The sequence below is a fragment of the Dipodomys merriami genome, unplaced genomic scaffold, assembly GCF_024711535.1.
Source record: "Dipodomys merriami isolate MVZ:Mamm:240054 unplaced genomic scaffold, mDipMer1.0.p SCAF_26, whole genome shotgun sequence".
NCBI classification, from domain to species: domain Eukaryota; kingdom Metazoa; phylum Chordata; class Mammalia; order Rodentia; family Heteromyidae; genus Dipodomys; species Dipodomys merriami.
The window spans coordinates 20,762,328-20,784,577 of record NW_027204048.1 but is presented as its reverse complement, the minus strand read 5'-3'; the positions used below and the strand labels follow the sequence as shown (position 1 = coordinate 20,784,577).

General features: G+C 45.2%; 1 long non-coding RNA gene across 2 annotated transcripts in view; it reads right to left on the bottom strand.

Moving 5' to 3' along the window:
* LOC138836851 (uncharacterized) overlaps positions 1 to 22,250 on the bottom strand; it is a 118,950-nt gene that overhangs the window by 80,617 nt on the left and 16,083 nt on the right. Inside the window, exons 2-3 of one of the 2 annotated variants that reach the window (XR_011375093.1) lie at positions 17,896 to 18,055; positions 11,697 to 12,089 (exon numbers count right to left, since the gene is read on the bottom strand). This is a non-coding gene — a long non-coding RNA (uncharacterized lncRNA). Of the gene's footprint in view, positions 1 to 11,696; positions 12,090 to 17,895; positions 18,056 to 22,250 lie in introns of those variants that run through there. The other variant, XR_011375092.1, reaches the window with a different exon arrangement.

The window sequence follows — 22,250 nt, the reverse complement described above, 5'->3', positions numbered from 1 at the left end:
CAGAGTTCTGTCTCTCTGAAATTTCCTAGCACATCTGTGTGACTGTGGCTGCACCGTTTGTGGGATGTCTGCTGCTTTCAAATTTCATCCACGTACTTCAGCCCTTTTCATAAGTGAATTTCCTGATCCTTTAATGGCCTGGTTTCCTCAAACTGTTTGCAAAAATTAAAAGTATGTTGACAATGAAACCAGAGCCTAGAACTGGTTTCATGGTCAGTCCCTAGGCCTGTACATTTGAAGAATGCAAGCACAGAAATACACTCAAAATGAGGAACTTTGGGAATTCCTACCCATTATGATAAAATTGGGGATAATGTTACAAAAGTTATTTGCTTTATTTTGTAAAGCTTTAAAAAAGCAGAGATTCTTGGATTGTTTGGGGAAAATGATTGCCTACAAAATATTTTTAAGGCTTTTAGTTATTCTTTTACGTAAGAGAATACACTTCTCAGAGCCAATACAGACCTACTGAAACAGTGATTAAGCCTAAATTTACCTAAGAGTCAGGCATCTGCTTAATTCTCGTAGAGTCCTATGAAAAAAATCATTCTATCAAATTTATTAATGCAATGTAAACACTACAAGTGGTTGGTGAAGTAGAGGTCAAACATCAGCACTGAGAATCCCAACTGGGAAATTCCCCTGTCCCTCTCACCAAATGGCTGTCAGTCCTTGCATGGTTTCTGAGCTGAATGGCCCACTTACTGGTGACCCTGTTTGTGGGGAGGAGAGCCTCCATTCTGAAGTGCTTACATGTGTGACGCTCACCTTGGCGGTCTCTTGAATCAAACATCATTCATTTTTATACTTTACAGAAGTAAAACAAGTTCCGAAGTGTTACAGGAGCTCAGTGCAAGGCACAAGTGGTAGATTCGAGCAAGAATTCAAAATTATAATGTCCCAGTGAAGTTGGAGTTATAAGTGACATTGGTAGAAAGTGACTGAAAAATGCAGAGCTATTTTTAACTTCATGCCGTTTTACCAACATTCGTTGGAGCTAAATTGTATCATGTGTATGGGTATTCTTTTTTTGTCCATACTGAGGCTTGAACTCTGAGCCTGGGCGCTGTCCCTCAGCTCTTCAGCTCAAAGCTGGTGCTCTACCACTTGAACCACAGCGCCACTTGTGGTTTTCAGGTGGTTTATTGGAGATAAGAGTCTCACAGACTTTCCTGCCCGAGCTGGCTTTGAACCGTGACCCTCAGATCTCAGCCTCCTGAGTAGCTAGGATTACAGGCGTGAGCCACCAGGTCTGAGCTGGGTGTTAATTAGAAGCTCACAGTCTGGTTTGGCAATTCTAAAATGTATCACCACCTGAAGCAATTGCTCTTGCAATACATGGACCCTGCCACCGGGTGGCAGTAGGGATCAGTAGGCATCACCTCCCTCCCCTCGCCCCACCCTCACCCCCAGAGTGTATCTGATAGGATACAAACCACTTCATCATCCAGAGTGCATCCCCAGAGGCCAGCCTCACACCTGCAGTCCCAGCTCTTCACGAGGCTGCCACCTGAGGTTCCGGGTTGTGGTCAGATCTTCACCTGGAGCTACCACCACTTGCTAAACCGGGTCAAGACGTTTCCTAAGGTTTCTGCCTACTTGTGTGGCCAACTTCCTTTTCCTTTTTCAGCTTTTCTGCCTTGTGGGAGCACCTGTGTCTAACAGACACCTTCGTATCAATACCTCCTCCTAATTTAGACACGCTGAGCCTGTGAGGGGTGATCCTGGGTCCGGCTGGTCTGGGATCTGCCTCATCTTTACCCCTTGCTCCTCTGACTGACTCTCAGAGAGGCCCTGGTTTCAGTGACAAATCGGAGCCCTGCCTGGCGGGTCCCAGGGTGTTGCGCGGGGTATTTCACAGGTGAATATGTACCAGAAATCTCTGCCTTTGGCCTGCTGATGACAAAGGAAAGCTTTACAGGAAAAGCCCTTAGGAATCCCGCATCTTCCTCTACTATGCCATCGATTCAGCAGGAATGGAGAAGTTACGCTAGGAGGAAAACCGTTTGCATTGCTTACAGCAGCACTGTTTTTCTGCACGGGGTAAGTTATGGTCCACCTGGCGTGGGGCCCGAGTGAGGCCTACCCCCCTCTCACTTCCCAGCCCTTACGTGGAGTCGGACCCGTGCCTGCACTGGGTCCTGTCCCCCTGAGACCTTGCCACTACTCTGCCACTCATGGAAAGGAGAGGGGGACCTTTCTGATGCCACCATACCGCTACCTCCTATTTCCTCGTCCTATTGGATTTCACTGTTGAAGCCTAAATTCAAAAATACAATCAGTAAGAATATCAAAATGGCATCCACAGGTCATTAAGCTAAGGATAGAGTCCTGAGCTTGGTCTGTGGCGGGTGTCTGTGCGAATGTACTAGTTACAAACCCATGAAGCCCACCCTGTCCCACCCTGTCCACAAGCTTCTTCCGAGCTCAGGCTCCATCCTGCACATTTCCACACGTAGGTCAGCCTTTGCCCTAAGCTCTGAGTTGCCTATCTCTCCTTGAGACAACAAACTCAGAGACAAGGCCAATACAGGCACTAAGAAAAACAGGCTTCGGGGTCCAAAGCAAACCATCATGAGGTTACCCTAATTTATTTAATTAATTGCCGAATTGATTATTTAATCATCGTGAGAGCATGGGATCTGCTTCATTGGGCATGCCAGCTTCCTCTCATAGTCTCTTCCCTCTGACCAGAGCCCCACCGGCCAGGCGCCCAGGACAGGGACTCGGCACACCTGGGCCTGAGGTGGCTCCAGCGCCGGCTGTCGGTAAGCCGTCGCCATTTTACTTCAGCACGTCTCGCACGCTGTACCTCACTCTGCGCTTTAGCTGTATTCCTGCCCTTTCTCTTTTGCTACACAGCTATCTTTTCATCTTTTGCACGTGTCTTAAGTCAGTCTTGCGAGAGAGATACTCTAGTCTCCATAGACACCTCTGGTTTTCTCCCACACTTACATTATTAATGACAGCATTGTCAGAATCTCCTTTTCTGGTGTTCCCGTGAATTGATACACGTAAGTGAAAGATCTAGAATGAGAGATCTCTAGGACTTCTTAGTCTGAAGGGATGTGTGGCTCAAGTAGTTTTGAAAAGGCTTTTCCTGAGGAGAATAGGTAATTGGTGGCATAACAAAGTCCCAAGCCTCCCAGCCCCACTCCAACCTCCCAAACCCCGCTGTTTCAAAACAGAATTAGCTGGCAGAGTCTTAATTTTTAGCCACAAAAGATCCCACATCCCTGATGAAATGCAGTCCTGGATTTTAGTCTCCAGAAGAAAAACAAATCCCATGATTAATATCCTGTAAGATCTTTCAAAATATGAAGAACACATGCCTGTGGCAGTCTTTGTTAATCAGATTCTTCTTTTCCTACAAGCGTCATAGTTCTTTCTATTAACAAACAATAAAAAAAAAAAACTAACGTGAAAAATGAAACCTGTAACCTTTTCAGTTGCATAGCACAGAACCAGAAACATACTTAAAATTAAAACAAAAATGGCAACATCATTAAATTACACCTAACATTTTATTAACGGCTATTCCAAAAGTGATGTCTGTCAACATCTTTGTATCAGTCAGCAATAACACTATGTAACAAGCAAAGAAATGATTAGCTTTCATACCAATTATTGCTTATCTAGACCAACAGAACAGATTGCCTTGGGCTGTGGACCATCAAGCCCGAGTCTGAATTATAGACATTGGGATAGGAAAATAGGCCAGTATTGGTGGCGTATTTCTTATCCAATGCATAGAAGAACATGAGTGGCTTCTTCCCTTGGCAATATCAAATACCAAGAATATAGACACTTGGTATCTCTTAAGAAATAAGTTCACACCAGCACACCTCACCATTCCTGCCCACATCCCATGAGCCAAAAGAAGTCATAAGGCCCGGACCAAATTCAAATTTTGGGGAATGGCCCTTCACCCACAACGAGAGCCTGGACAGAGTTTTATGCAGGAAGGATTGGTGGACGCTAGACATTCATTCAAAGTGCCGTGGTCAGACGCTTATAAGAAGACATAAGAGGACAGGATTTTGGAATCATCTCTAGAGGGATTAATTCCACTAAAAGATAATAAATACATTTGATTTATAGCAGTAAATACATTCATTTGATTCACAAGAGCCTTCAAAAAAATCGCTACTTCTGGTCAATGAATTCTGGCATGTGAAGATTCTTCTTCGTGGGAGATGGGCTCATTCTGTCATTCCATTAGGAAGATGGATTTTCAACTGCACTTGTTCTACTTTTTGATTTCCTGACAAATGAGTTCTGCCCAGAGGATGCAGAGCAGGTACTTCCATGAAATGCAGTATCCTGGCCCCTCTAGACTAGCCTGTTCCTGATCGTGCTAAACCGTCAGCTGGGCAATAATAAAGGAAGTGTGTTTGGCTCACAGTTCTGATTCCACAGGTGGAGGCACCGTGTGCGGAGACAGAATGTGATCAGGAACCTGACACACTGCTTTTATCGGAGACCCAGTAACCTGTTACTCCATCAACCCCACCAATGGATTAATGCGTTCATGAGGGCAAAGCTTCTTACTGTCTCGATATGGTGGTTCATTTTCAACATCTATTTTAGAAGGAAAAAAGTTCAATCTGACCCCATGGTTGGGACAGATTATTTGAGTGAGATGTTTGTATTTGGAAGCTTTGTTTTTTCCAGTCCTGGAGCTTGAACTCTGGGCTGGGCCCTGCACAGGGGCAGCTCTCGTTCCAGGGGAAGGATGCCCTGGCGCCTGAGCCACCGCCACTTGCATTTTGCAAGCCGATTTTAAAGGCATCGCTAAATTGGGGATCCCCAATTCCAGATCTTTGCTGTGGTAATCCTTGTAGCTTTAATCGTTATGCCAAAAACTAAACGCAAATGGATGCTGAGAGCAGTAAGTTTGCTTCCAAGTTGATAGTCATTATCTTAGACCTCTCGTTCCTTTAAAAGGCTGTTTTCTCTTTCTGTTTTGCTAATGCAGCAATATATATTATGCTGCTCTTCCCTAACCAATTTTAAGGATATTCATCAATATAAAGATCTCAGATTTCTTTTTTGAAGAAGACCAAGCGGGGCGCTGGTGGCTCACGCCTGTCATCCTAGCTACTCGGGAGGCTGAGATCTGAGGATCGTGGTTCAGAGCCAGCCCGGGCAGGAAAAGACCATGGAAATTGTATCCTCAATAAACCCTTCAGAAAACCAAAAGTTGTACTGTGGCTCAAGTGGTAAAAATGCTAGCCTTGAGCTGAAGAGCTGAGGGACAGCGCCCAGGCCCAGAGTTCAGTCCCCGCAACCGACAAAATAAGAAAAAAAAAAGACCAAGAGTGAGATGAATAAAAAGAAGCAACCACTTTGGAAATAAAAACTGAAACCTTCCATTTGAACTTTCATGGTAAAAATCAAGGGTTACAGCACGGTATCATTTTAAAATCGGCATTGACTCTCTGCACATTTTCATGTGTCTATGTAAAATATTCTGTACATTTTGCTTTTTGTCAATTAGATGGCAGGTCACCCTGGGCTTGAGCAGTCTGGCAATTCTTTTTCTCTTATCTAGTTTAAAATAATTTTGTATTAAGTTAAATAAAGTCAAAAGGAGGAAAAAAATGTCCAAATCCTTTTATGCAATGAAGTTCGCAGTACAGACCAAGCCAGCTATTCCTCTTATACCTGCAAGTTGCGTTTTAAATAATCAGGAAAAGAGAAACGTGGCTGCTACCGGTGTTTTTCCAGGCCCGCTAGGCTGGGAGCCGCCTCATGCTCCCTTAGAACGGCGTTGCCTCCCACGCCAGGAGGAAGCAGGTGAGCTGGGGAGGTGCCTCGGTACTGGGTCCATCCTCACCTCCACTCACCACGCCTGCCAAGCACCCAGACTTCACGTGATGCTTCCAGCGTTCGACTGTTGTGAGGGGTTCGTATTTGACTCTACGTGGCCACATCAGACAGAGTTGGGAGATTGTAACCTATGAAAGCATGCAGCCTCACGTGAAGGAGGAGACAGAGACGCTGCCTCCTTCGCTGTGTGCGGCTTCACCCAGGTAGCTAACAGCGCATGCAAGCAAGCAATCCCAAGCCACAACACGACTTTCCCAGGTGCCGGAAGCGGGTCTCCAGGGAAAGCACCGCAGCCCGCGCCACGTCCAGCAGAAGCCTTTCTGCCTTTCCAAGGTTTGCACCGATGCCTGTTACCGCTGCCCTTGTCAATTATTATTATTATTATTATTATTATTATTATTATTATTATTATTATTATTATTATTATTATTATTCCAGACGTTTATGGCAATGGAAACAGGGCTTTCTGTCCTTTGCCCTAGGCCGCCTTCCTGCCTCACCCGGAGCACGGTGAGCGGCTGGGGGAAGTGTGGCCGCCCGGGCTGGCCAGGCAGCGGTGGGCAGCGCCAGCACCCGGCCATGCAGACAGCACGGCCCGCACTGAACAGCCCAGCCGCTCGGGCTTCAGCAATCTCCCAGAGACGACGCGGTGGACGTCCGTCTTCCCTCCACTCCGCCTGCTCCACGGGTCAAGGTTAAAGCCAGTGCTGAGCAGTCATGAAGGCCAGGCTAGTGGTTTTTATTCAGGACCACGGCCATGGGGGTAAAGAGCCTTCCACACAAGCCCGGGCTCCATTCCAAATGAACCATGAGAAGGGGGTCCTTCTAAACCAACCGGTGGACGTGGAGGGGACAGAGTATCGGGGCTCTGGGGGATTCCAGCCCACATGACAAGGCCCCGTTTCTGCTGAAGACGCGACAGGGGGTCAGACATCACCGGGTCACAGCCCAGGAGGAGGGGTCTCGGTTAGGCATTGAGAGCCCCCCACCGCACGCAGCATGAAGGATTCCCGGTGGAGCAGACCTGGTGGGCTTCTCACCAAAATTGGACTTTTTAAAGGACTTATTATACAGGGCCTCGCAGAAGGTTCTGGAGCCTGACTCCAGTTTGGCCAAGCAGAGAAAGGTTGTCAACAAAGCTCATTTTTTCTGGAAGGAAATACCAAAGAGGCTTTAACAACAGAAACATGGGGCTTGGGGGCAGAGGCTCCCAGCTGTAATTCCAGATGCTTGAGCAACAGAGAGAGACCTGCAAGATCTCATTCAAGGCTCGCCCAACAGAAAGTGGGCTAGCCCCATCTCAACCAGTAAGTCAGGTGTGGGGCTGTGCATCAGCCAGACGATCTACACAGAAAGCACAGTGAGAGGATCGAGACCTGAGGTCAGCCCTGGAAGAAAATACAAGACTTTCTCCAACAGGTACTGGAATCAAGAAAAGGGCCAAGGGTCCCACTGTTTTCAGGCCCCGAGTTTGAACCCTAGTGTTGCCTAACAAAGACATAAATTAACTTTTTAACAAAGATGTTTTTGCCTTTAAATGGACTTTGTAGGGATAATTGACGTTGGACAGATAAAGAGCTCTGCAGAATAAAAACAGGTTCACACTGCACAATAGCAACTAAACATCAAAACTGCCTTTCCCTAGAGTCCAGATATAGAAGTTTAGAGCTGTCTTATCCCTCATCACAGACTTGGTACTCAGTCCATGGATGACTGATCTTCCAATATTTTTCCTTAGTTCATATTTCAGAGGCATATCTTCTACCCTTTATGAAGTATGTTCATTAATAATTGCTAAAGTTATTTAATTGATGTTTAGTGATTTGGCATGTGATGGCTGAGGACAAACATCTAAGAAAGAAAGAAAAACAAAGCTCCACCGTTGCAAGAATCACATTTTCTATGATATAGACACAAAGTCAAGGACATCTCCACAGCTCAAGTTTGAAACACTTCATGGTGTGCACGCGTGTGCACTCACACACACACACACACACACACACACACACACACACACACACACACACACAATATCAATTCTCTTCTTTGATGCTGCCTAATTTCTGTTTACCAAACCATTTGTCACTTGTTGCTTTCGAGGACTAATTTTGCAAAAGATTGCCAATGTTTCATACAATTAAAAAAAGAAAAGAAAACTCATGGTCTACAGGATAGTGCGACGCCATGTAGTAAGAAGGATTATATCCGTGCAGAAAGCATCAAGGAAAAACTTCACGTTTGGATGCTAATTAGATGGTTGCTTTTTCAATGTACCATGGTTGTCAAAGGCAAATACATACACAGTGGGAAATGTGGGGTTTGTTTGTTGATTGGGGCCAGGTCAAAGAATGACAGTTATCTATCCATCTATCCATTCGTTCCATAATATTTCAATGAGCATACACCACGAGGTATGAATGCACAGATATGGGAAGAAAAAAACCAGTAGTTACATTAGCCAACCCATCTCCTCTTTGAAAACAGATAATTTTGCAACAAACACCTGAGCAATTAAAAAGTTATGCTCGCTAGAGTGAAAAGTTATGTTTATTTTCATGATAGAAAAGACACATGAGATTCTGCCTTCATCTTAGGCTCCCACAACACTCCGAAGTTGAAATATATACATACGTATGTGTATGTTTTTTACTGTGAGAAATAAAAGATAGCAACATGTGCATCTTGCTTCCCCTGAGGATTAACTCTTCATGTCCCAGCTACAGATCTGATGATAATGCTATCTGGCTTTCCAGCCGTTGGTAATAGTAAAGTTGACTGCCTCGGAATCAGAGCGCATCCAGCGGGGAGACTAATATCAATGTCGCCACATGAAAGCAAACCGCTAATTCCGCAGAACTATCTTGCCTTCACTTCATCAGCCGGCACCTTCATCTCCCACGCCGGCAATGGACAGTGGCCGTGCTGTAAATGCTATCAGCTAAGGTAAGATCCCACGGAAAACCCCACTGTCCAGCAGACCCGCCTCAAACACGGCAATTCATTAAAATGCAAAATGTATTGAAACTGATTTTCAGCACTTTTGGGCAAGAATGTTCATAATAATGTTAACCTGGATATCTCTGTCTCTGTCTTTCTGTCTTTCTGTCTTTCTGTCTTTCTGTCTGTCTGTCTGTCTGTCTGTCTCTCTCTCTCTCTCTCTCTCTCTCTCTCTCTCTCTCTCTCTCTCTCTCTCTCTCTCTCTCTCTCTCTCTCCTCTCGTAAACCTGTGTTCTGGTCTCCATGTTTAGCCAGAGGCTATTTTTATTGTGTAGACAGCAAATGCACAGCGAGCATTCATTCCTCCTCTCTTCCTGAGGAACCTGAGGAGCATGGAGCATATTTGTGCTGTCACAGGAAGAGTCACTCTCCTTCGCTCGCTTTCCTTCACTTGCTCTGGTCTGCTGTACATCACCAGCACACTCCCTGCTAGCTAGCCCGCCCGCAGCAATTAACCTGCCAGGGCTCCTCCTGCCAGGCTGCCTGAGCATATAGACTCCTCCCCCACCAGCCCTAAGAAAGAGAGAGTGCTGTAGATTGGAGCTTTGCAACTCCCTTCCAGGCTAACTTATTTACAATCAGCATGATGATGAAGATAACAGGCTATTAGGTTTTGGGGATTTTGACTCACATTTCCCCCCCTCTTCCTGTCTGAGGTTTATACCTCCTAAGTAGTGGAGGCCACTAATCTCTCTCTTGTTAGTATCCAGGTCCTAAAATAGGACTTCTTAAAGGACTATTTACAATACCTTGTCAATTTCCAAGCCTAAGGATAAAAGTATAAATACCAGGAGGGAAATAACATAGTCAAGAAGGTACAGCCCACATAAATCTAGGAACTGGCCAAAAATAGCCTTGTCACCCTAAAGAGACAAAGAGTGGGGTCTCGTCATGTTTCAATTGTTATTCTTATAAGCAATGAAAGAAAAAGCCCCATGTGTGTATCTTCGGAGTTAGTTTCAAGTGGACAAAACCAGGATGAACTATAAATTAAAAGTCCGGATATACAACCTGTCACACAACCAGTTGTTAGGCTCTGGACACAGCCGGCCCCGTGCCAGAAACCCTGCCTTCGTGACAATGACGGTATTTATAAATGTCATAATGGACTGCATATGAGGTGGCTCTTTGTATTCTACTGGACTTCATGAATGAGAGAAGGAAATCAAAAGAGATTGAGAAAAATTTACTCCTACCAAGTCACTGGGAAAAAATAAAAAATAAAAAGCCCACAGAACTCAATTTTTACGCCTTCCCATCCAATTTGCCCTTGCTGGCGACTTTCGGGGAAGGTGTAGCTTTTGCAACCGATTGCATTATTCCACTTGAAGACGCCGTCTGGTACAGTCAGTAGGCCCTCACAGGTGCACACACTCCTTTTACAGTCTCCAGCTGCCCTCACCATACCAGATCCGTTACTGTCTGACGACTCTTCCGAGATGGATCTGAATGCAGTTTCCAAGGCCAGCTGGAGCAGCCTTCAAACCACTGCCGGTTCAGGGAAGCAGGCTCTGGCCCGGGAGGGCTGACCATCAAGCCTTCTGTGTCTCATTCCCCTGGGAGCCCAGTCACCTTTACCTCCCATCCAGGTGAGTTTGAGTGGGGCTGGGCGTGCGCCAGGCTAGTGCAGGGACCACGCCCACCCAGAGCTCTGCTCAGAGGCAATTATCGGCAACTGCATTATTGCCTGCATCATCCACATCAGCCAAGGAAAGCCAGTGATTTCCTCAGGACAACGGGAACACTTCCTCCTCCTGTGTGTGATTAAATCTAGATCCACCCAGCAGATTGCAACAGAGAGCCAGGCTGCGCAGGCGTGCTGGCTAGCAGGACGCCGTTTTCTCTACACCAAGTATACGTGGCAGGGGTCTGTCACGCAAAGATCTTCTTTCCACTCCCATGCCCTCTTTTCTCAGCCTGAGCTAGAACCCAACGAGCCACGCAGAGGAGGGCGCAGGTCAACTTTATGCATGAGGAGCACTGGCTGCTGCCACATGATTGCAACTCTATTTAAAAACCCATTCCTGAAGATCACATGACCAGGAAATTCGTTTGCATTTTCTGATAAAGCACCTTATCCTGGACCGTGGGCCTGTTATCTCCGTCATATTCATGGAGTGGTAGCTTTTAATTAAACCGTGGCTCAAAGTATATTTTTAGAACGGCAGGAAGCAATAGTCAAGCTAAGTTCTGTGTTTTCAATTTATTTTCCAAGCCTGGATGGTTTTATTGCCAATGATGCCGTGAGAAGCGCTCACCTACAAAGACGACTGTCACGTTTCAAGACCAGTGTAGACCAGATGGGTGGTATCAACAGTCCACAATACTCCTGTCTGCACACATAAAATATCCGGAGACCTGACAGTGTCAGAAACTCCTGGACATCGCTGACAGGTGATAACTTCTCACCTTGCCCAGGCAATAGTGAATCAGGGGTGGGTGCCATGATAAACCATTCAATCATCAACTTCCCAAGCTCGATGTCCGTCAATTCATTGAATTCCCTCCTTCTTCTGTCTCTCATTCTTTTCCAAGACCCTCTTCTGGGTCCTTTTTTTTCCCTTCTATTTCTCTTTTATCTCTGTCCTGTAAGTGTCGACATTAAAATCTGCCTTTTTTAATGTGTACTCTTTAGGTCATCTCATTAATTTCTGGGGCTTCAAGTTCTATGTATATGTTGATAACGCCTAAATCCAAATCAACCATTCAAATTCCACTTCTGTGACCCATTAGTATATGCTGAAATTCATTTTTGCACACTGAGTAATTGCACTGGGACTTAAATTTAACATATCCATTCACGGTGATATAGAAAATATTTAATTATAGTCTATAAGTACTTTAACAGGATATTAACATTTGACAGAATATGCCCACTTTACAGGTAGGCAACCTGAGACATGTAGCTAAGTTACTTGTCTAAAGTCACAGAGCCACAGGGAACTGTGATTTGGACCGTGATTGCCCCTGACTACTGTATGTGTGTTACATCTTCTTATTACCAGCCTTGCGCTCCTCTGTTTTATGTAATTCTTCCTCCTGTCCTCTTCCCATTTCAACTGTACAATTACTTTGTCAGCATTACTTCTGATCCAGAGAGTAACTTGGGTTTTCAGAAGTAGAGGTCAACAATAATAAAGTAACTTTCTTTCTTGAGAGGGGCTGAAATAGTCCATTTGATTTTTAAATCTTCTAGATTGCAGTGGGAAATCCACGGGGCAGGTATCGGCTCTCTTTGAAGTTGAGAGTAACAAAGGCAGCTAAATAGGGGAGGGAGTGAATAGGTTAAAAATGGGAACAGCACGTTTGAAAGCCACGGGGGAGACCAAAGTAAGATAAAAGTGGCACTCTTGAATAACACAAGGGTCTTTAAAGTTAGAGAACAAAGACTGAAAGTGAGGAGAGAGAGGAGATGACAGTTGCTGAGTGGACAGGCACTAGATCACAGAGGGGGGCCGAGAGAAAGATCCAGAAATATGTTCTAAAGATGAAACAAAGAAATGTCGCACAATAGGAAAACCCAAAGCCCATTGATTATGGCTTAAGTCACTGCTGCACAAAACCAAGCTTGGAGGCTGGTCCAAATTCGTTCCAGACATGCCAGATACTGGACAGAAAAGGCAGGAAAAGTAGTTGCGATCTTTTCATTTGTGCACTAGCAGGCAAAGTACCCTAAAACAGGTTGTGCGGAGTATGAAGACCGCAGGCCTGAGACGGTCCATCTCCCCGACAGTCAGAATCACCCGAAGCCCACACTGCACATTCACTCACCAGTGCACCTTGCTGCAACTGATCTGAACAAATGTAGGATGACATATATCCGTAATTAGCATACTACACAAGGTGTGTGCACAGCCCTAACAATGTGTGCTCTTCCTCTTCATCTCCTCCTTCCCCACACCCCCTGGACAACACTCGTTTTATTTTGTCCTTTTTCCTAGAACATCATAGATGGCTGCAATCATATAACATGTAGCCTTTCAGATTGGCTTTCTTTACTTGGTAATATATATGTTGGGTTCCTCGGTGTGTGTGTGTGTGTGTGTGTGTGTGTGTGTGTGTGTGTGTGTGTGTGTAATTTAAACTTAGGACCTCAAACTTGCTAGACCATTGAGAAATGCATCCAGTCCTGAAATTGCACTTTTAACTGTAATATATAGCAATGTTTGTATCCTTAACAAAACGGAATCTACCTTTATTTAAACATGGCCCAAATGAGTAATACCTGAACTTGCTTAAATTGCTATGCTGATGGCCCTAAAGTTTTTTTGGTATGAAACTTCATGGACAGATGGCTCTTGTTTATTTTTATGTGGGTGCTGGTGCTTGGACTTATGGCCTCAAACCCTTGCTTGGGTTTGGCTACTCCAGGCTGGCATGCTAGCATTTGAGCCAGACCTTTACTTGCAGCTTTGTGCTGGTGAATTGAAGCTAAAAGTTCAGGGAGGGGGCTTTCCTGTCCAGGCTGGCTTTGAACTGTGATCCTAAATCTCAGCCTCCCGAGTAGCCCAGCTGCTAAGTGTGAACCATCCCCAGTCTACCCTCCCTCCTTCCTTTTTGTAAAAAAACGATGAATTATTGATCTCTTTAAACTTTAATAAGTTTACCCTCGCTTGTATGATCTTTAAACTTTAATAAGTTTACCCTAGCTTGTATGATCTTTTAACTCATTTTTTGTTTGCTATTTCACGTAGGTATCCTAAGGATAACCATAAAAGATAATTTCCAAATTTCCTCTATCCTATAGAAGCGGGGAAACAAAGCTTAAAATGTTATCTGTCTGGGGATGACTACTAAACATCTCCACCATGGCACCTGCAGTTCAGTGTTCATCAGAGATCGTTTGTCTAACAATCAGTTACTTAAAGAAAAAAGACAAGTATTTTCTGTAGTTTTTCCGTATCTTCTTCTCCCAGCTTTGCTTTTGCAAACCCACAGCTTCTCTCCGCCTTTAGCTGCAGGTCTCGGCAGGCCTGCCTTGGCCGCAGCTACCTTACTGGGGCACCTGTTAACAGCCCTTCCCATCCCCCTCCTCACAGCCCGGCACTGAATTAAAAAGCAATACATTTTGGTGGAAGCTGTGGATGAATAATTCATCTTCCCAGCCCGTCTGTGTGGTGCACACTGCCAAAGGCAGCGGCGTGGCTGGCGGCGTGGCTGGCGGCGTGGCTGGCGGCGTGGCTGGCGGCGTGGCTGGCGGCGTGGCTGGCGCAGGGTGTGTTCTCAGCCCCCCCATGGCAGCCGCTGGGCCGCCAGCCGCCCTGGCCCCCACCAGCCTCCTTTGTCTCTCTGACAGGCAGAGGAGGATTCCGCCTTATTCAATTGTTGCTGTTAGATTGTATTTCACTCTGCGCTTGCCAGCCTGATTTGAAGTTCCTGACAAGATTCTCATCACCGGGTCTTGAACTTCTGACCTGGCGGCAGCCTAACACTTAGAGCAGCACAGAGAGGAGCGGAAGGAGCGCCGCCTTTGGCATTAGAGACCCCTGCGTCCAGACGGGGGTCAGCCGTCCAGGAACGTGGCCACTTGGGCAAGTCACGTGACCTTGATTCAACCTGAACTTATTTATGTGGAAATGGGCTCTGCATATGTGCGGGCTGGCAGGTGGGGTTTTCAATATCTCCCTCCCTCCCTCCGTCCTTCCCTCCCTCTCTCCCTCCATTCTTTCCTTCCTCCCTTCCTTCCTTTCTTCTTCCCTCCCTCCCTCCTTCCCTCCCTCCCTCCCTCCATTCCTCCCTTCCTTCCTTCCTCCCTTCCTTCCTTCCTTCCTCCCTCTCTCCCTCCCTCCCTCCTTCCCTCCCTTCCTGCTATCTCTGTCCGATCCTCCAAGCAGAGTCCGGCCCAGCCTCCCCACCGCTGGGATGCAGACCTGCACCACCATGTCCATCTTTCAACGGGTTTCCTTGCATCCATCGGCTCCCATACTCTGCTGCAAGAATTCAGATTTCCAGCCCCTGTTTATCTCCTTTCAGGAAATTCTTTCTTCAAGATGGCCCCCACCATCCTTTCTCTTATAACAGCTCAAGACATATACAAAATATGGAGCAAACGTGTAACTACCTGTCTCCTCATTTCTCCCTCTTTTCATGAGATAGAGTTTTCTCCCCCCACCCTGCTCTCACGCTGCCCTCCCCCCCCCAGCCCCAGGCAAGTGTCCTCCACTCTCTCCAAATAACTGCCAGCAAATGCAGTTCTTAGGCCGGACAGCTTGGGCTCTCAAGCGTAACCTCAGATAATTATCTAGCCCTGGCTCAGTCTTCCCTGAGACATGTATATTCCTTAAGGGTCCCTGTTTGGTGTGTAGAAAATGCCTCGAGTGTTTTGGTAAAGGGCTGAATGCAGTGAGCCGGTGAGTGATCCGGAACTGAATGTTTCTCCGGTGCCAGAGGCTCACACCTATGATCCTGGCTACTCAGCAGGCTGAGGTCTGAGCATCACAATTGCCAGTCAGCGCAAGAACGCTCAGGAGGCTCTTGTCTCCAATGAACCACCAAGGAGCCAGAAGTGGAGCTGCGGCTCTAGTGGTGGAGCTATTCTTGAGCACAAAAGCTCAGGGACAGCGGCCAGGCCCTGAGTTTAAGCCCTAAAACCAGCACAGAAGAACAATTTAGAAATGGTCTCAGTACCTGAATCTAAATCATGTCCCCATAACGCAGCAATAGGAACACCTCCCAAAAAAATTGTGGCTGCGTAATCTCAGCTACTAGCAAGAGGAAGGGAGGATTGGATCTTGGGTCAGCCCAGGGGGGAACAAAGGTTAGTGAGACTCCCTCCCAAACACCAAGCCAGACATGGCGGTGCGTGACTCCAGTTAAGTAGAAAGTACGAGGATCACCATCAAAAGCCAAAGGCAAGCAAAACAGTGCACAACCTTATCTGAAAAACAGATAAAACAAACAAGTCTCCTGCTTTCCTAGTGAGCACGAAACTTGAATCCAATCCCCCGTACTGTCAAAACAGACACACCAAACCAGAGCAGCTCCAAGCTGTACACCTTTGACTAAACACCTGTGAAAGCGTGTTGGTTTTATGCTCTTGCCGCTACCATCTTTCCCTTACTTCCTCCTGGAGGACTGTCCCCCCTCGCTTCTTTCCCCTTCCATCCTATTAAAGTAAAATTAAAAGGAATGATTTAGAGAATCCTTCTGGAACCTGCCAACCCCAGCTGCCAAAAGGAATTGGCTTTGTTTTACTTGCCAGGCCATAAAACATCCTCACAAATGTTAGCTGGTAACTAACCTCTCCCCATTTACCCTCTCCTCCCTGCCTTAGGTCTCTGTCCCACATCTCCTATATTCCTTCTCTTCCCACGGGGCCATGTATTGCCTTGGCCGGTGCTGGCTAAACCCCTAGGCAGCAAGCCATACATCATGAAAGTCTGAAGGGATTTTTCTCCTGTAGTTTCTGCGCGATGTACATTGATTTTTCCAGAAGTACTCGATTGTTTTTTTCCCCCATCTCCCTTGGGAGGAGGAATTCTAGAATCCTGAACAGAATGCATCTTCTGATCAGCTTTTCCATGATGACACTGAATCCATTTATGGGTAGGATCTGAACATTACAGGCCCTCACTGAGAATTTAAAACTAATAAATGCCAACATTTCCTTGGAGGAAAACTAACCTAGGAACACTCATGCAAATAAGACTTTTATTCCTTGAAAACAAAAACTACTCAAGAACAGCTGTTGGTTAGTTTCTCCCATTCATGAATGTATGTGTGTGTTTGCTATCTGTCATTAAGAAGCTGACTCCAGAGAGGGGATGATATGAAAGGCTTCTAATGGAGGGATGGGGTATGAATGATTTGGTGCTCTTTTGTAGTACCCAAGAGTGACAACAATAGCAAGAACTAACAATAACAGTGTGCTCATTGTGTATCATACTTGCCAAGGAGCATATTATTCAACCAGCACAGCCATTTGTAAAATAAGGAAGTGTGTGCTTTATAGAAAATAACTATATGCTAAAGCTAACAATAAAGCCCTTCAGCACCTTGCCACATGGCATACAATAAAAAACAAGCCATCCACGCAGCTGAATTCCAACTTTTACTTCTCTACAATACTACCGGTTCAATTACATAGTCAGTCACCTTCTAAAGCTGGCTTTTCACAAGTGGTTTGAAATATGATGTAGCACAGTATAACTCATCAAGAAGAATGACCCTTGGCTTTGATAGGTCAAGAAAATCACCTTTTTGATAAGGTGGTAGAACTCTAGAAGCCACCTGAGCCTCACTGGAGGCAGGATTCTGGTATTTGTACTAAAACACCTCTTCAGTCACGTTCCATGCAGCCTGTTGAGCACTGTCCTGTGAGAACAGGGGAGGGTACTAGGGCTCGCATTCTATGTATTTGGACCAGGTACATTACCCAAGGACTTGCCCACAGGAGCCACTCAATAAACTGAACTGAGTTATTGAACAATCAGTCTGTATACTGACATTTCAAGCACTAAAGTAATGACAAGAACCATGTTCTTTCTAATCTTTTAGAGGAAGAAATCTACTCTGTCCCAGAATGCAGCTCAACCTCCAGGATTCGGAAGAAAACAGCAAGGATGTGGTCTCGGCCGAAGTCTGAACCAAGCCAAAGGCTGTGCTCAGGGCTACCATTTTCCTGCCTCAGACAGCACCCGGTCCCTATCATTAAGGCTGATAGGTATTTGTATATGTCATTACCCTTACCAGTTTTTCCTGGGTCCTGGAGAGAATCCAGCTGAATGTCTGAAAAATATATAGCAAGCTTCTAAAAGGAAGATGCTCTCTAAAGATATGGTATTACTACAAATGTCAACAAATTCTCCTAGCCGGAAAATTCTGCCCTGGAGAGAATGGTCACTTAGCAGTGATTGGCTTATTTCCCAGACTGGTAGGAAACTGATCTGACCCCTCCCAGGTTGGGGAAAAGTAGAGAAATGGGGCTCACTGGAGAAAAGCCAGCCAAAAAAAAAAAGACTCACTAAAGTCAAACCAATCTATCAAGCCTTTATCAGTCATAAACACAGCCCTATCAAAAATTAATGTAATGATAACAAAAAACTGGACTTGCGAACTCTCCTCTACCTGCGTATCAGGGGCATGCCGTCCTTTTGAAGGTGTCCGTGTCACCAGGCCGGCTCTCTTGCTCTTCCAAGACCCGACGTGATGTGGCATGGGGCAGCAGCTTCCTTTCTGTACTCCCGGAGAAGCACATCACCACCATCTCATCAGATCTTCACAGTAGCTGTTTGAACAAAGACAGTTCCCTTGGAGTTAATCTGTTAAACGCAAAGGCAAAATCCCTTTAGCTCATCTCATATATAGGAGGCTAAACGTCTCTGACCTGCTCATCATCTTGGAGAAGTGCCATCTCTGGGGCTGGAGATAAAAGCAACACTTCACCAGTTCCTGGATATCTTACACCCAGTCAGAGTATAATAGGTAAGGTAAAAGCCAATGTTCTACAGTCACATAGGTAACATGTTCAGAGATCGAGCAAGAGTCAATTATGCAACCATTTTAAAGAGAAACTCCAATGAGATCAAAAGTCTCAAAAACATTGTTGACGTGTGTATTTACATTATATCTACTTGTATAAATATTACAGATGATATACTGTATTATACACATGAAAGAAAATAACCTATTTATATTATTCTGCTGGTGGTCTTGAGCTGTTTTCAGGAACATTGTGTTACCTTTTCCCAGATCTGTCTTCTAATTCTGTATTCCAACAGAAACCTGCATTCTAAAGCTACCTGGGAGAACAAATGGACGTCTCAGAACCAAACTTGTATTATTCATGGGGCAAAAGCAAGATGAACAGTCAGCCCCTCGCCTGCCTAGTGCCAGTCCCCGGAAACCCCGATCCAGACAGGTGCAACCTTCTGTCCCAGTAAAACAGCCACTTCCAGTTGGATGGGCCAGGCTGCCACCCTGTGACATCACTGTGACATCACCGGGGCGGGCAGGCCAGAGACTGAGAGCAGCAGTCCCTCCCAGACACAGCATGGCAGTACCCGGTGATCTCTACTCAATGCACCGGGAAGGGAATACTCATTAATTAAAAAAAAATACTAGATGGTAGCGATGGGTAAGAGGAAAGGGAGGAGAGGAGCATAGACAAGGACTAGAGCCTGCAAGACGCTGAGTGATGGTGGTGCTAAAGCATCCCCCCCATCACACAGCCAGGAGAAGAGGGGCTGTGGACCAGAACCCTCCCTCTACCCTCCTCCTACCCATCCCAGAGATCCCGGGGCAGAATTATTTAGGAAAATATCCTAAGGAAGACAAGACTGCCTCTCATCATAAGCATAAAGCATCTTGAAGCTCATTGTCATTTATTCATTTATTTATTTATCCGTTCATTCATTCATTATTCATTCTTCATTTGGTTATTTATTGTGGTGCTAGTACTGTGGGCTTGAACTCAGGGCCTGGGCTATGTCCTCGAGCCTTTGTGCTCAAGGCTAGCACATTACCACTTGAGCCATAGCTCCCCCTCCAAATGCTTGCCCAGGGGTGGGAGGAGGGGGGAGGGAAGGTGTTACCATTTGCAATGTTCTTACACAAGTAAGTTTGGGGATTTTTATCACTCATGTTTCTCTTAATTCTCAAATTGTCTTAAGTGAACACAATACAATTTTTGTTATTTTTAAATCAATACAAATATTCAAAGGAAATGACTGGTTTTTGCACTCGTTTTCATCTTTATACTTCTCAGAGACTTACTTGCGCCGGCATTTCAAATCTCATGGGGGATAGGCGGCAAATATCCCATTTCATTGATTGAAAAATGGAGTGCTGCAGAGATTAATGAGCCTTCTAAAGGTCACAATGCTAAGCACTGAATTGCATGTGCTTTTTTCCCTGCACACTCGCCTCTACTTGTTCAAGCCATTGCCAGACCGTGATTTCCGCCACACCCCAGACTCCAAGCTGGTCAGGCCACGCGCGCTGCGTGGGGCTAATTATTCCACTATTAAAAATGGCATCTGGCTCTGTCAGTCAGGATGAAGCTGAGTGATTATTTTTCTTTTGTGCTTAAAGGTCTCTCATTGAACAGGAGTGATTTCCTGAGGACACACCCCACATGTGTTTTCTCTTTTCCTGTATTCCCTGATTGGGGACATTTTCTTCAACAAACATTTAGAGATAAAACTCTATGGGATAACCTATTGTATAAGAAATCATTTCTATGACAAAATCACATACTTCAATTGAGGATTTATTTGCATTAAGTAGCCTCAAATTTCTATTGATAAATACTATCCAAATGCCACCATGAGCTCGGTATCATTGGCCTAGCTACTTTCAAGGCTGAATTTTAGTGGGCTCTAGTTCTAGGCCAATCCTGGGCAGAAAGTTGTCAAGAGCCATAGTTGTAAGTGCCTATTATCCTATCTAGATGGAAAGTCTAACGCCAGCAGGTTACACACAAACACATCTCAGATAGGAAATGAGACTCTGTCTCCAAAAATAGCTAGTAAAGTCAGGGCTGGAGCACAGCTCAGAGGTAAAAAGCACCTGTCTAGCAAATGCAAGGCCTGGCTCCATATCCTCAAAGCACCATCACTTGCACACATTCACACACACACACACACACACACACACACACACACACACACACACACACACACACACACAAGGCCAATATGCCTTTCATTGACTTAGCTACTTTCCTTCCAAGTACAATGCATGGACAGACAGGGAGGGCAAAAGAAAGAAAACAAATCACAAACAGCAACTACTAAATTGTTAGTGCACCATGTGATAGTAATTCCTGAGAACAAAGGAGGCTTTTTTTTTACAAGTGTTTCTTTCTCTTTAACCTATTTGCTTTCTTTTTTAAGGCATGCTCACCAAGAACCAGCACTCACTCCTGTGAGAAGAATCAGAGCAACAAAATGGAGCTATTGCGAGCTAAAAAGTTAAAAAAAAAAAAAGCCAAACAAGTGTTTTAGAAAACATTCAAATGAATGTGGTTTCCTGTTGAGTTAAGCCTTTGTCAGATAAATGACTCTTTTGACCAAGTTCTCCAATGTACAGCTGAAACAAGTAAACACTATTGCTCAAGCTTCTGGCTTAGCAAAGGCATACTATAGAAAGTCACGTCTACTCCAACTCCATGTTGAGCATGTGTACAAGTACTTTCCCCCTAATTAGTCTGGGGGAGATGCCAAGAAAGGAAGGGCTGATAACTAGCATGCGAGGTGGGTGGATGCTAGCTGATGAGGGCGGGAAGGACTGTGTGCACCAAGGTCAGCTCTCCACTTCACAGTGAGGTGCCCAGTGGAGCTCACACGGCAGGTCTGCTGAAAACACAAGAACCAAAGCTTCATAAGATGTTAGCGCTGAGCAAAACTTGGCAGCTATTTAATTCAATTACCATCCGTTTCAACAGACAGGAATCTCAACTCTGAAGAAATAATTTGGCCAAAAATTAGAAAACTTTTAAGTAGAAAAGCCAAAAAAAATGGCTTCTATTCCAAGTTCTTTCTATTATTCCCCCAACTGCCGCTGGTCAAGGCCTGATAAGGTAATCAACCCTACCTGGAATCTAGTTTGTTTTATTTGACTATGAAAACGGACATATTTAAGGAAGGTCAAGGGAGACTTGGGAGATAAGCAAAGAGTTAGAACACTGATTTGTGCAGCAATAAATTGGAAGATATTAAATATCCTATAAACAGATCAGGTTACTGTGGGGGAGAGGATAAAACAGCCAAGAAATATGGATGCATCTGGAAACAAACAGCACTGATTATCAGGAAGGGACGGCTGGCTAGTTGGCCCAGCAAAGGCTACAGAAGCCCCACGCACAGGAGCTGTGGGATCAGGCGCATCTCTGGGAGAGGTGTGTGGGAGAGGTTGGTTTTTATTGTTGAGGTCACTTTCATGTGGGCATTAGTGAACTCCGAAGGCTTCCTTGGGAAGCTTCCACTGGGTCTTAAAAGCGCCCTGTGTGGTGCTACGGTAGACCACATTTTTGGCTTTCACTATCAGAAAGCAACGTGCAATTCATGCCAAGTCATCAAGATGAAGTTTTCTAAATCTGTGTTAATAGGTAAGATCTTCTTTTTCCCATTCTCAATCAGCCTATTTCCATCTGTAACTTTTTTATGGTCTAAGTTCTATTTAAATTGTAGGACAATGAATAGAGATTCTGTCAGGTATAGATACCTTTTAATCAATGAGGTCAGTAGAAATATTGAATTCAACATTCTTCATTAAAATAGTCACCATTGCAAACCACTGAGAGTTTCTAAAAATGTCAGATAGGCAACAACTGGGACCCCTAATGAAAACATAATTCAGTGTGTCTTGCTACATCTTGACCCTTAAGGTCACAGTTCAATTACAGCAATTAAGGCACAGTAATGCATTGGGAAGCCTGGTGTTGCACTTTTTCTCTGATGCAGCACACCATTCAAATCAGC